General features: G+C 47.1%; 1 long non-coding RNA gene across 1 annotated transcript in view; it reads right to left on the bottom strand.

Annotated features, from left to right (window-relative positions):
* Positions 1 to 10885: 10885 nt before the first annotated feature.
* Positions 10886 to 14553, bottom strand: part of LOC143480798 (uncharacterized) — a 48726-nt gene continuing 45058 nt past the window's right edge. The window contains exons 2-3 of the long non-coding RNA XR_013121882.1: positions 14408 to 14499; positions 10886 to 11189 (exon numbers count right to left, since the gene is read on the bottom strand). This is a non-coding gene — a long non-coding RNA (uncharacterized LOC143480798). The remainder of the gene's footprint in view (positions 11190 to 14407; positions 14500 to 14553) is intronic.

Raw genomic sequence — 14553 nt, 5'->3', positions numbered from 1 at the left:
TGAACCGGAGCGGAGTTGCGCATGCGCGGGTGAGTTTCTCCGCTGGCTTGCCTTTTACCGGTAATAAGCAAACGCACACGGTATGATAACCGTGCGTTTTAATACCGTGGTATACCGTGAAACCGGTTACCTCTGCAACCCTAGTCTATACCACTCTCCCCAGCCTCATCACTACTGTACTACTGCCCACCACTCTCTCTCTCTCTCTCTCTCTCTCTCTCTCTCTCTCTCTCTCTCTCTCTCTCTCTCTCTCTCTCCCCTTTTCTCTCTCTCTCTCAGATTTGATAACAAATATTCGCTCACCTAAATTAGAAATGTGAAGTAATTATACCAACGGCCCTCCTACGGGTTATTCATGGGAGTCGCCCTCTGTAAGGGAGCTTTCGTTATATAAACAGGTTACTTCAGAGGGCGACTTTAATTATGTTGGTTTCAAACAGAACATGAGTGTGCGATTCCGGCGGGATTCGGTGTCTGCAGCTCGTTTGTTAACTGAGCACAAATGTGTGCCAGTGAGGAGCGTCAGAGCTGAGTCTCTGCTCAGGTGATTTGCCCACCGCACACCTCTGCTGGAGAATAATCCCTCTAATAACACAGATGGCAAGAAACATGAGGATCTCCATTCGAGAGAAAAGTGGGGAGGAAAAGAATGAGAGGACGGTTTTCAAGGACAGGCCAAGAAAAAAAAAAAAACAACCCCCCGCTGTTTTGTGTCAGCTGGGTGTGTGTGTGTGCGTGCGTGTGTGTGTGGGGGGGGGGGGGGGGGTGGTGGAAGGGGATGATCTACATTGTGACTCTATGGCCTGTGTATATTCAGTGAGCTGATAGGTGACTTTCGGGAGGTATTGGCCCTGCTGGGCCACCGTCCAGTGCCTCTACACCAAACGATCCATATCTGAGTCAGAGACGCAGCCATCCAGCTGAAAGCTCGGAGCACACAGCACATGTCTCCAGTCCCTCAACACACGTGTCCTCCACGCCGAACGCCCCTCTCATTTATAACCGCAGGCTGCTTACACCAGGGACACTAGTGTGATCACAATCATTCGTGTCGTCAACTAAATGGAGAAATAGCTGTACTCACAATATCCTTTTTACTGTAACATTAACTTAAGAGGAGCAGTGTGTGAAGTTTATGAACTATGATCATGTAGATCACAGACTTTGATTCACCATCATCAACAAATGCACCTACACCCAAAACTACAGAGTTGGTAGCAAAGTTATCTGACTGGCCAAAACAGTCAGGAGCAGCAAATGGATTCGTTCACACCTAGAGAGAGGCAGAGCAGGGAGACGGAGGGGATTCTCACACACGTGTGGTCACTAGGACGTGTGTATCCTGAGGATACTGTGTTGGAATCTTGCTGTAGGACGGAAAGGATGTTGGTGAAGACATGGTAGAAATGGGCTACAGAAAAAAACAACATGCTCTTCAGTGGAAAGGAGTCTGAACTGTGAATCTCATTTTTGAAAAAATGCCCCACATCCAGTCCCTTTAATTCTGGAAAGAGAAACAGTTCCAGTGGTCACAAATGCAACATATCTGGGCTATCACTTAGAAAACAATTTAACACAATGATCTTCGTATTAACCAGTGTGGGAGAAAGGCCTCATTTGCATTTTCTTGCTGTTATGGCAAGACACCTCAGGAAGACTTGCTTACAGCAGCTGCAGCTATGAATGGGCCAGGTCTGGAATATACAGCTATGATCGGGCCAGGTCTGGAATATACAGCTATGATCGGGCCAGGTCTGGAAGGAATACGCTGCTCTCATTGAGCCAGGTCTGGAATATTCTGCTCTGATTGGGCCAGGTCTGGAATACGCTGCTCTCATTGGGCCAGGTCTGGAAGGAATACGCTGCTCTCATTGGGCCAGGTTTGGAATACGCTGCTCTGATTGGGCCAGGTCTGGAATACGCTGCTCTGATTGGGCCAGGTCTGGAATAGCAGCAAGACCTAGAGGGCACTTCAGGATGCCACATCACCCGCAAAGGAGTACAGCCTAAAACACCAGGGAAGAAAACACAGCTATTCACTTAGTTATGTACTTGTTTAGTTATGAATATTTATCATTATTAATTTTGTAGTGTTATGTATTCATGTCTTTGTTGGTTAATATCAGCTATATATATATATACTCATGGCATTGTATTTTTATATTTTAATATCATATGGTTATTGGTAAGGATGGTGTATTTTCCCATATGTAAAACATTTGCCTAATTCAGTTTCAACTGTGACGCAGAGTGAAAAAAATAAACTTGAACTTGATAAACCTGAACTTGATCTGGGTCCCGGGCAAACCTGCATCCTCACTCTAATGTTTCACAATCATACAAAAACATAATCTGTCTGTTTGACTGCAGGGAAATTTATAGCTGTCCCATTGATTGCTTTTGCCGGACACAACAGCGGTGAACTGCAGGGCCAGTTTGGTCATTGTGGCCAGACAGAAGTATAGAAGTAATTCGTGCAGGGTGGCTGATTGAAATGTAATTCCAATATGGCCTGCAGCCCTGATTCAAAACCTTGAAAATGACAGCATTGCCAAAGTCATCTGTTTTCATTTGAGAATAATATTAATTAGGTTGCATTTTAGGACTTTTAATGTGATCTTTCAAAATAATTAAAATGTCAGCACCAAGTACATGTGCATGAAGAGGCTGTTTACGGCCATCTTTCCTCACTCCAGCGTGGAAACAGCCCCCGTGGTGCGAACACTAAAGCGCTAACATTCCCATCCGCATCACGCAACATAAGCTTTGCATCTGTTTAGAAAATTATTTGAATAATAATTAGCATTATTTTAAACACTCATACCCACTGTAACAGTTTAAAAATTATGATAATATAACTGACATGAGAAAAAGGCACGTTTGGACATTATCATAGAGACTATTCATTTCTACAGGACAACCATCTAAACGACTTAAGAGATATTTAATATAAAGCTGATGTATAAATGTCATAGCAGCTCCTCTGTCTGGACATGTGGGGCAGATTAAGCAAAGGCAAGTCTCTAATGTCACTGATAAATGATGCTTTCAATTAACGAGCTGCGCAATAATGCGTCGTAAATAGCAGGCTGTAATCAGATCTGTTGCAACAGCAAGGTACACCTCTAATCTCAGGCAGAGCTGGCGTTAGGCACGTCTGCTAACCCATCATCCGGCCCCAGTGACGTACCACTCAGAGACATGCGGCCAAAGTGGTCTCCCTCAACAGGAGGGCTCATCTCACGCCTGGAACCGGCCTGCACACGTTTGCTACCATCAACTTGCATTTGCAGTGTTTGTCTCTGGACCCGCTAAAGGCCTTCGGGGTCCAGGTTTAAATTCAATGCAAACCGTGTTTGGTACTGCGAGGAACATGGGGCCAGACGTGTACCTAACTCGGGTCAAGTGGAGCAACACAGATATGAATCACTGTAATAAAATATTAATGGGCTATGCAGAGCAGCCGCGGTGCTATTTGGCTGTGAACAGCACGCCAGAGAGACGAGCTGACAACCGAAAACAGAAACTGCTCCAATGAGGGCCGCAGGTTTTCTGCTTCTCGTTTTGTCTTTTTGCCTGTCATGATTATGATGTATGTATTTATGATCACAATGGGTGATTATGCAGTACTCAAGCAGTTTGTTACAGTCAAGGAGAGTCATGCAGGAAGATCATTGTGAAGCTTCACGTGTTACTTCCTGGAGTGTCGAGTTGTGTTAAAAAAGTCAAAGAGAAAGAGAGTGGTAGAGAGGGTGGGAGGGAGAGAGAGAGAAGGAGAGATGGAGAGAGAGGGTGAGAGAGAGGAAGAGAGAGAGAGGAAGAGAGAGGGAGAGGGAGGGTGGGTGGGGGGAGGAAGAATGCTGAGTCCTGACCTTGTTAACTAATGTCCAGCATGGATCCAGTTACCACAATTCTGAGCTCTTTCAAAACATGGGCTGGGGCAATGGGCTTTTTCTCAGCCCTGGGAGGGCTTCATCTGACCAGTCGCCTCTCCTATCTCTCTACATGAACCCCTACACATCTCTCTACATGAACCCCTACACATGAACCCTTACACAATCTTTTACTGCTTTAAGTATCACAACGAAACAGATTCATTCAGGCTAGGTGTATTACTGAATCTTACCCTGACCTAAATGCAAACAATGGAGATCATCAATAAACTCCTCCTGTGAACAAAGACATTCGTAAATGTCTGCGTGCGTGTGTTGCTTTCACTGACACTTTCCGAGTGCTCGTAACTCTTCTTACAGAAAGACACTGATAGCTGTTATGGAGAATTTCCACAACAAGTGATTTAAGAGGGCTTGTGAAGCTCACCAGTTTTGTTGGGGTTAGACATGACCAAAATGTATAAGTGGTCTAGACAAATAGTACTAATGGATGAACTGATGAACTGAACTAATGGATTGCACCTATTTTAGGCCTCTGTTTAATTAGCTCGTAGAGCTCTGACTTCAAACAAAATGAACCTCAATGTGTAATCATATTGTGACTCTCCTGTTTGAAACTGGCATTTAACCACTCCCCCTACTCACTACAACAGCCAATCATCTGCTCAGGCCAGTTGGATTACGACACTGCTTTTAAATACATCCATTCTCTAGGCCAGGGACGGGCAACTGGCGGCCCGCGGGCCGCACACGGTCCTCGTCCTCACTCAGTGCGGCCCACAAATAGATCAATAATAATTTAATAATTAAAAGAAAAAAACCAGATGGAGCAGGACTTTTTTGTTCTCGTCACATAGGGCTACGCCCCCTCTACTCGCTGTCACTCCGGCGTCTCTGTTCCTCGTTGGTGTTGTTCCTTGCCCGGTTATCCCGCCCTGCCTGTCTGTTGCCCTGGTTTCCCTCTGTCTGCCACGCCCGTGTCATCATTGTGTTCAGCTGTGTCTAGTTTAGTCCTGTGTACTGCTATCTCTGTGTTTCGCCCGTTGTCGGTTATTTGTGGTTTGTTCAGTTTTGTGGATTATCTGTCATCGCTGTTCTGGTATTTTCCGTCTCCGTTGTGTTTCTCCGTTGTGAATGGCTCTCCTGTTACGACTCCTGCCTGTCCTGTTGACCACTTGGACGGCTCTCCCATTTTGACCCGTGCCTGTACAAATGACTTTGCCTATGGAATTCCCCTTATTAAATCTCGCTCTTCTCAACGTTTGTGTCCGCCTCCTCGCTCCGCAGCGCGTTACGCGTTACAGTTCTTTGATATGAAGGAGTTCAAATTCCTTTTTGCACTTTTTTATTAAGCAAATGTTTTGTCTTTGTTGCTTATTAAGGACATGTTAATGCATTTATATGCAGAAAATAGATGTATGTTGGTGCCATAAACATACAGATCTGAATTCATTTAAAATGTGTTCTTATTGAGAATAATCTGTAGTGTCTTTCATATCCAATTATTTGAAGTGCGTGGTCATGTAGCCCTCCAATAATAGTGCTGAAAAAATTTTGGCCCTCTTTATCATGGAAGTTGCCCATCCCTGCTCTAGGCTGTCCATCCCATGGACTCCTCCCATTTTAGCAATGGAGAGCCTTGACTTGGCACAGTGGTGTTTATCTTATTCATATTTCATATCAAATGATATTTTATGAACACCTTGATTAATGTTTGTGTCATATTGCTTGTCCTGAGCTCTTAGTTGCAGCTGGATTTATACTGGGACACTTTCATGTACTGATACTGGAACACAGGAAAGTCACTCTTTTTAACAATATGTTATTTTTAACAATATGCTCCGAATATGCTCCTAAAACGCTGTTTTAAGCAACCTTATTGTCTGCTATGCATGAAAATATGCTACAAAGAATCACAAATATTAGGAGATCTTGAACTCTAACTCCCCCTGTTCCTCTACTCCAGGGCAGCTCTAACTCCCTCTGCTCCTCTACTCCAGGGTATCTGTAACTCTCCATGCTCCTCTACTGCAGGGTGACTCTATCTCCCCCTGCTCCTCTATTCCAGGGCAGCTCTAACTCCCTTTGCTCCTCTACTCCATGGCAGCTCTATCTACCCCTGCTCCTCTACTCCATGGCAGCTCTATCTCCCCCTGCTCCTCTACTGCAGGGCAGCTCTATCTCCCCCTGCTCCTCTACTACAGGTCAGCTCTATCTCCCCCTCCTCCTCTACTGCAGGGCGGCTCTATCTCCCCCTGCTCCTCCACTGCAGGGAAGCTCTATCTCCCCCTGCTCCTCTACTACAGGGCAGCTCTATCTCCTCCTGCTCCTCTACTGCAGAGCAGCTCTATCTCCCCCTGCTCCTCTACTGCAGGGCAGCTCTAACTCCCTCTGCTCCTCAACTGCAGGACAGCTCTATCTCCCCCTGGTCCTCTATTCCAAGGCAGCTCTATCTCCCCCGGCTCCTCTATTCCAAGGCAGCTCTATCTCCCCCTGCTCCTCTACTCCAGGGCAGCTCTATCTCCCCCTGCTCCTCTACTCCAGGACAGCTCTAACTCCCCCTGCTACGCTACTGTAGGGCAGCTCTATCTCCCCCTGCTCCTCTACTCCAGGGCAGCTCTATCTCCCCCTGCTCCTCAACTGCAGGGCAGCTCTATCTCCCACTGCTCCTCTACTGCAGGGCAGCTCTATCTCCCCCTGCTCCTCTACTACAGGGCAGCTCTATCTCCCCCTCCTCCTCTACTGCAGGGCGGCTCTATCTCCCCCTGCTCCTCCACTGCAGGGAAGCTCTATCTCCCCCTGCTCCTCTACTACAGGGCAGCTCTATCTCCTCCTGCTCCTCTACTGCAGAGCAGCTCTATCTCCCCCTGCTCCTCTACTGCAGGGCAGCTCTAACTCCCTCTGCTCCTCAACTGCAGGACAGCTCTATCTCCCCCTGCTCCTCTATTCCAAGGCAGCTCTATCTCCCCCGGCTCCTCTATTCCAAGGCAGCTCTATCTCCCCCTGCTCCTCTACTCCAGGGCAGCTCTATCTCCCCCTCCTCCTCTACTGCAGGGCGGCTCTATCTCCCCCTGCTCCTCCACTGCAGGGAAGCTCTATCTCCCCCTGCTCCTCTACTGCAGGGCAGCTCTAACTCCCTCTGCTCCTCAACTGCAGGACAGCTCTATCTCCCCCTGCTCCTCTATTCCAAGGCAGCTCTATCTCCCCCGGCTCCTCTATTCCAAGGCAGCTCTATCTCCCCCTGCTCCTCTACTCCAGGGCAGCTCTATCTCCCCCTGCTCCTCTATTCCAAGGCAGCTCTATCTCCCTCTGCTCCTCTACTCCAGGGCAGCTCTATCTCCCCCTGCTCCTCTACTTCAGGGCAGCTCTATCTTCCCCTGCTCCTCTACTCCAGAGCAGCTCTAACTCCCCCTGCTCCTCTACTCCAGGGCAGCTCTAACTCCCCCTGCTCCTCTACTCCAGGGCAGCTCTATCTCCCCCTGCTCCTCTATTCCAAGGCAGCTCTATCTCCCCCTGCTCCTCTACTCCAGGGCAGCTTTATCTCCCCCTGCTCCTCTACTCCAGGGCAGCTCTATCTCCCCCTGCTCCTCTACTGCAGGGCCTGTTTGTCTGTGTGCTTCCAGGAAGAGCAGTGTGGGACAAACACGCGGGGCCTAGTGCCACCTTTCATCTCCAGGCACATGACAGCCTATCTGCTGTTGCCAGGAGCAACATTTGGTCCACTTTAGCACGCCCGTGCCTCCTGCTTTCTCTCCATTTCAGATAAAAGCACTCGGTGAGATTTCTCCTCTGAGATAACGTGGGCCCGGAGCCACAAGCTCACCTTCCGAAGAACCGGGAACTGGCCAACAGTAAGTAGACAGAGATGTGACCAAAAAATATTTACACACACACACACACACACACAAACACACACACACACACACACACACACACACACAAACACACAAACACAAACACACATCATGATTTGTGCCCACTGAAAAAAAAAATCTACTGGTGAAACTGAAATTTGAAATGAAGGTGTGATATGCCCTGTACACAGGGCATAAATGCTCCTGCTAAAATCGGGAGTTGCCGTTGAAATAGAAAGACAGCAAAGGGGAAAAATGTGTTCAGCTCTTTAGATTGTTCAGTAGTCCGATTATTATCCAAACAGACTAAAACAGAGCACAGAAGAAAAAGGGAGTAGAAAACGTGAGGAGGTGTCAGAGCCCACAGTGTAGCAGCCATGATTCGATGTAGGCCAGGAGAAGCATGCTTGCAGCCCTGAGAGTGTAACTGTGCCCCAGCGCTGAGAGCGGGGGCCCCTCCTCTGCCGTCTGTGCCGTGCCGTGGCGTTAAGTGTGAGAGCCAGAGGAAAGATGAAGCACGCTGTCGTTCTGTGCCGCGCCGTGCCTTAAGTAGCTCTCTGGGGACCTTCCCGGTCTGTGAGGAACCGGCGGGTGCCTGGGCCCCCTGTCTCCGCCACTACTACAAACATGCTTGAAGTCCTCACAAGTCGCACAGTAACGTGCTGGTGCCAGCTAAACGCACCCGCACTCTCCCTCAAGAAAAGAGAGGCACGCAGTCAGAATCACACTGCAATGAAACCACACTGCAAACACTTTCTAAAAATAACAAGTCTATCACACGCTACAATGGCTGCCACAGTGTGTTATGAAGTCTTCACGAACCACTTAAATTTACACACAACTGAAGTTTCATAATCAGATGCATAGGATTTCATTAACACAAAAGTGTCAGAAAGGTGCTTACTTAAATAGAAAGAGAGAGAGAGAGAGGGAGAGAGAGAGTGTGTGTAAATTGAATTAAATTGTTATGCCAGCACTAACATTCAGCTACTACGTGAAAGAGACAGTGGCAATTGTGTTAGTGTCAAACTAGCTCCGCATTTCTTGATGTTCCATCAATACCTCACTCAGGTGTAGTGGGCTGGGGAGACGCAGGAGGAGGAGGAGGAGGAGGAGGAGGAGGAGGGAGAGGAGGAGGGAGAGGAGGAGGGAGAGAACGAGACCACTAACGAGACTGTGTGCTGAGCCACCGGCGCCTCTGACTGACACTCTCTTAAGTGAGTAAAGATTTGTTCTGCTAGGAACGGCGGTTAAGAGCACAGGGGAGAATCGTAATGCGCGTGTGCACGCGAGGCAGAGAGAGTGAGAGAGAGAGAGAGAGAGAGAGAGAGAAAGAGAGAGAGAGAGAGTGAGAGAGAGAAAGAGAGAGAGAGAGAGAGAAAAAACAAATGCGAAACCCATGTGGAAATATGAATGAGTGTTTAACTTTAATTTTACAATGGAGAACAGATGGGCGTTAAGGGTGCAGACACTGGCCCTCTCTCTCCCTGACTTTGTTTGGCGTCGCCGAGCTGTGGTTCCATGCTCAGTCCCTCCATGTCAGGACTTTCCAGAAGTGCCTAATCTTAAATCACGCAGCGTGGAAACCAAGAAAACTAAAGAACTCAAGGGGGTGGCGGTGAGCAAAGAATCATTATGCAGTCTAAACAGTGTGCAAAGTCAGCTCACATATTCAGAACAGTCACAATCAGTAAGCCCTCTGACACAATATGTAATCTTGAGGGAAAATCAATGATGTGTCCAAAACTATAATTGCTACTCCCAAACTGCCTCAGTAGCAATATGCTTCCGAAGGAACCTCCAACACAGCAAAAAAATCCCCTCCACTGTTCAGTGAATCACAGTGTTTTCTAATGACCTGGTCCTCAACAGAAACCTGCAGAATGTGACTTCACCTTTTAAACTTCAGACTTCTTACGCAGTCATTAAATCAAATATGAGAGGGTTAAAGTTCTAAGATGGTGGAACAAGAGTCTCAAACACTTTTAGTGATTATTCATGGACTTATTTCAGATGACCATGACTAGTATTAACTAGTACTAATTTGCTTATTTGCTTAGTTGATTCTTTCTTTATTTATGTTTAGATAGATATCTTTGCAAGTATATGTTCTAATTATTTAATTATCTATAATAATTAACTCTATTAGCAGATCAGACAAAAAGAGATATTGGTATCAAACATAAGATGGATTTGGGGACCTAAAGCCCATTGGAAAGTACAGGGGTCCCAGTCCATTCGCAAGGACCAAGGGTCTAAACAGAACCTATATCTGAAGGAATCATTTAACATCTCTGCGATCTCGAAATAGGAAAGGTACGTAGGGGCACCAGTAAATTCTATTGTTAGAATGGTATTTCAGTAAAGCTCTGTCATTTTCTCTTAATTTACACACACACACACACATACACACACACACACACACACACACACACACGTATGGTATATGATTAACCACAGAAAGGGTGTGACAGACATGTATATATATGATATGTTACTCGGTGAGGCCTGTATCCAGCAGTCCTTCTCCTCCGTCTGAGGGAGTCTGGCTGCCAGACAGGTGACTAGGTGACAGGTGACTAGGTGACAGGTGACTAATTCCCATCCACAACGTCTTGATTAGGATATGATAAGGCACAGTACAATCATGCAGTGGATGAAATCTTTGCATAAGCTGCTTGTTATGCACGTGTACATTCATATACAAAACTTCATTACTACATTACATTATCAGTTGTGACCCCCCCCCCCCACCCCACCCACCCTATCCTCAACACTAACAACAAAAAAAGATAATGTCAGACTCCTGCTGCCTGGCTGAACCATGCCCAGCACTTCTGTCCACAGCATGGGCACGGTGTACTGAACATAGGCCACACTGTGAAATTCAGTCATAAGGACAACAGACACTTTGATATAAGAGCGCCGAGCTGCTACTGACTTTACAATCATTATGATGCAGTACCCTTACAACACAGAGTACGAAACAGAGAGAAATGACACCCCAAAAAGCCTTTTAATGTGCCACACTCCTCCAAAGCACCAGCCCTTTCCCAAAGACTAACCCTCTACAATTAGTATAATTAATGTGAAACAATGGAGCGCATGGCCACTTATCAAATTGATTGTTCTGGGGGGGGGGGGGGGGGGGGGGGCAGCGGCCTTGGAAAGGGCGGCTAATTCAGCGATATGATTGGAGTTGTCACGTTGCTGTGGGCCAATTACCTCCTGACTCCGGTCACGGGCAGCGGAAGAGATAATTAGCATGCATTTAAGGGGGCCGTTTACTGGCCCTATTCTAATTAGCCGCGTCTTGTGTGGATATGGGGAGTCAAGGTGGAGAGAGTTCATGTGGTGGAGCTTTGGTCCAGTGTTTGGTTCATCCATAAGGCTCGGGGCTCCCACCTTGTGCCTTTGCGTCCCAGTGAGATTTTCTTCTTCTCTATAAAAAAAAAAAGTTGTTGAAAACACTTTCTGCTGTTTCTGCTGAAGCCTGTAAGCCCATCTCCAGCTGCTTAAGGGAGCCACTTTTCTCAGACTCCTATAAACTGTCTCTCTCTCTTCTGTATCTACCACAAATCCATCATTAATCCTTTCAATTAATTTATTCTAGCAGGTTTCTCCCAAGGTTTAGCCCCAGAGATTTAATACAGCACATTGTTGCCACACCAGCGCTGAAATTAGAAACCGTAGCCTCTGCAGCAAAAGGTGAAGTGCCCCGCTGCTCCATTCGGGGCCGCGAGCCCCACCCGACAACCAACCACACAGCAGGTGGGAGGTGTGGCTTTGGGAGGGGGGTGGAGTTTAGTCAGGTTCAGGCTACTGGAATTGAAAAGTTCATTCTCCAGTGGTCTAAATTCCCAACATTCTCTTAATGACCAGTTTACATTGTTAATTCATTTCTTTTAACTCCACTGATAAGCCATGGTGGTTGTAGCCAAAGGTCCCAGTGTTGGATGCACACCCAGCATAAACACTGGACAGCAAATGGCAGCATGTGAGGACAAAGGAAGTGTGATCTGTCAGGCCGACTGGTCCCCTCTTAACAAGCTCTTACTATGATGACACGTGTCCTGTCCATCACACTTACAAAGGGCTTTTCCTGCACCAGCCATGTAACACCACTGGAGAAGGCACGCTACCCCAGCCTCACTGTCTCTCCAAACTCAACTCACATGCCCTTCTAGCAATTTATTTCATGTTTTTATGCAAGTTTTTACCCTCATGAATATAAGCAAGAAAGCATGGTAGGGGATCTTGCAGCTGAACTTGTTTCCATCATGTTGTAAATGAAGTCAATTATTCAGTTAAGCTAATTACTATTCCAATTAACACAGCCTAAATGACATTCTGACCTCATTAGCATATCTTTAGCAACACATGCAGCAGTGTCAGAGAGAGAAGGGAGAAGACGCCTAGGTTTGTGTTTATTTTGTGTTCTGACAGTGTCTATGTTAATTTAACATCACCAGCTACACTGCTGCCACAAATGACTTCAGTCTATATATTAAGTCACAGTAACTATTATGTCTTTACTGGCATTCTATCTCTATTCTATCTCTATCTCTATTCTATTCTATCCTCTAATGACCATTTCCAAAGCATCTTTTGTTCCATGGTTTCATGAGGTGCTCTCGGAGATTGGGGTGTGGCCTGGGTTGATGTGTGGACCAGGCAGAGAGCTAGAGAGCAAGAGAAAGAGGAAGGGAGAGAGAGAAAGAGAGAGTGACAGAGAGAGAGAGAGAGAGAGAGAGAGAGAGAGAGAGAGAGAGAGGGAGAGAGAGAGAGATATGCAGGGTGACAGGAGCTGGCCTGCTCAGTAAGGCCTGTCTAACGAGGCAATGGGCATGGAGACCCAGGGGAGCACCTGCTCTGCGAACCCCCCAGATTAGACGCCGCCACTCAAGCAGGACAGGACAGCGGTGAGGAGAGGGAGGTCCCCACCAACACATCAGGCAGCATGTCAGACCTGCTCTCACTCTCCCTCTCCACCCCGTCTCTCCCCCTCCCTCTCTCTCCCTCTCCGCCTCGCTCTCTTTCTCTCTCCCTCTCACACATGTCTCTCACATCTAAACATCTCTTTATGTCAGAACAAATTGGCCAGGCCTCAGATCCTCCCTCTGGCTGCTGGAAAGTCGACACTGGATTCATATATGGGAGGGGGAGGTGCTAGGGGTGGGTGCTAAGACAATATTGGAGATGAAAGTGCTGAAATTGGAGAAAGGAGGAGAGAGATGTAGAGGAAGGAGGCAGGGGCTAGATATTTGTACAACTTAATAATAAAGACAGCTGAAGAGAAGGAGAGAAGTAGTGTGTGTGTGTGTGTGTGTGTGTGTGTGTGTGTGTGTGTGTGTGTGTATGTGTGTGTGTGTGTGTGTGTGTGTGAGACAGCGAGTGTGCATGTACATTTGTCTGCAGCAAAAGCCTCTTCATTCACAATTTTATCGACACCTTATAGTTTCTAGTGAAGACAAAGAGGAAAGATACTTGTGTGTTAGAAGATATGAAAATAGCAGCCAAACAGTCTACAAGCAGAAAAAGGCATGGGAAGTGCTGTGAAACACAGGGCCATGCTACAAGTTATCTGTAGTAACATTGATTTGTATTTGTAAATGATGTTCCTTGTTTGTAATTGTAAAAATTATCAAAAAATAAATCTAAATCTAATCTAAATAAAAATCTAAAATCTAAATAAGTTATCTAACCAAAGTGTATCCTAAGAGAAATGGAGCAAGGCACGCCGGTTAGAGAGACACTGGTTAGAGAGACACTGGTTAGGGAGACACTGGTTACAGAGAGGCTGGTGAGAGAGACTCTGATTAGAGAGACTGGTTAGAGAGAGGCTCGTCAGAGGTGGACTGGTGGTTAGAGAGACTCTGCTTAGAGAGACTGGTTAGAGAGTCTGGTTAGAGAGAGACTGGTAAAAGAGAGTGGTTAGATATACTGGTTAGAGAGGCTGGTGAGAGAGAGACTGGTGAGAGAGACTGGTGAGAGAGACTGGTGAGGGAGACTTGTGAGAGAGAGACTGGTTAGAGAGACTGGTGAGAGAGAGACTGGTGAGAGAGAGAGAGACTGGTTAGAGAGACTTGTGAGAGAGAGACTGGTGAGGGAGTCTGGTGAGAGAGAGACTGGTTAGAGAGACTGGTGAGAGATAGACTGGTGAGGGAGACTGGTGAGAGAGAGGCTGGTGAGAGAGACAGGTGAGAGAGACAGGTGAGAGAGAGGCTGGTGAGGGAGACTGGTTAGAGAGACTGGTGAGAGAAAGACTGGTGAGAGAGAGACTAGTGAGAGAGAGGCTGGTGAGGGAGACTGGTGAGAGAGACTGGTGAGAAAAAGACTGGTGAGAGAGAGACTAGTGAGAGAGAGGCTGGTGAGGGAGACTGGTGAGAGAGACTGGTGAGAAAAAGACTGGTGAGAGAGAGACTAGTGAGAGAGAGGCTGGTGAGGGAGACTGGTGAGAGAGACTGGTGAGAGAAAGACTGGTGAGAGAGAGACTAGTGAGAGAGAGGCTGGTGAGGGAGACTGGTGAGAGAGACTGGTGAGAGAAAGACTGGTGAGAGAGAGACTAGTGAGAGAGAGGCTGGTGCGGCTGCTACTCTGACCTTACAGTCCCTTCACTCAGTCATTCTCTGAGAGCCATTAGGCTCTGGTTTCACTCACCTTCCATAGGAAGACGCTGCCCTTGAAGAACACTGGGAGTTCTTAAGCAGCTGCAGCCTTGCCAGTCAGGGGGCTTTATAAAGGATCCAAATCTTTTGGCACACACACACACACACACACACACACACACACACACACACACACAC

The sequence above is a fragment of the Brachyhypopomus gauderio genome, chromosome 17 (genome assembly GCF_052324685.1).
Source record: "Brachyhypopomus gauderio isolate BG-103 chromosome 17, BGAUD_0.2, whole genome shotgun sequence".
In the NCBI taxonomy this organism is placed as follows: domain Eukaryota; kingdom Metazoa; phylum Chordata; class Actinopteri; order Gymnotiformes; family Hypopomidae; genus Brachyhypopomus; species Brachyhypopomus gauderio.
This window is presented reverse-complemented; position numbering and strand designations above follow the sequence as displayed.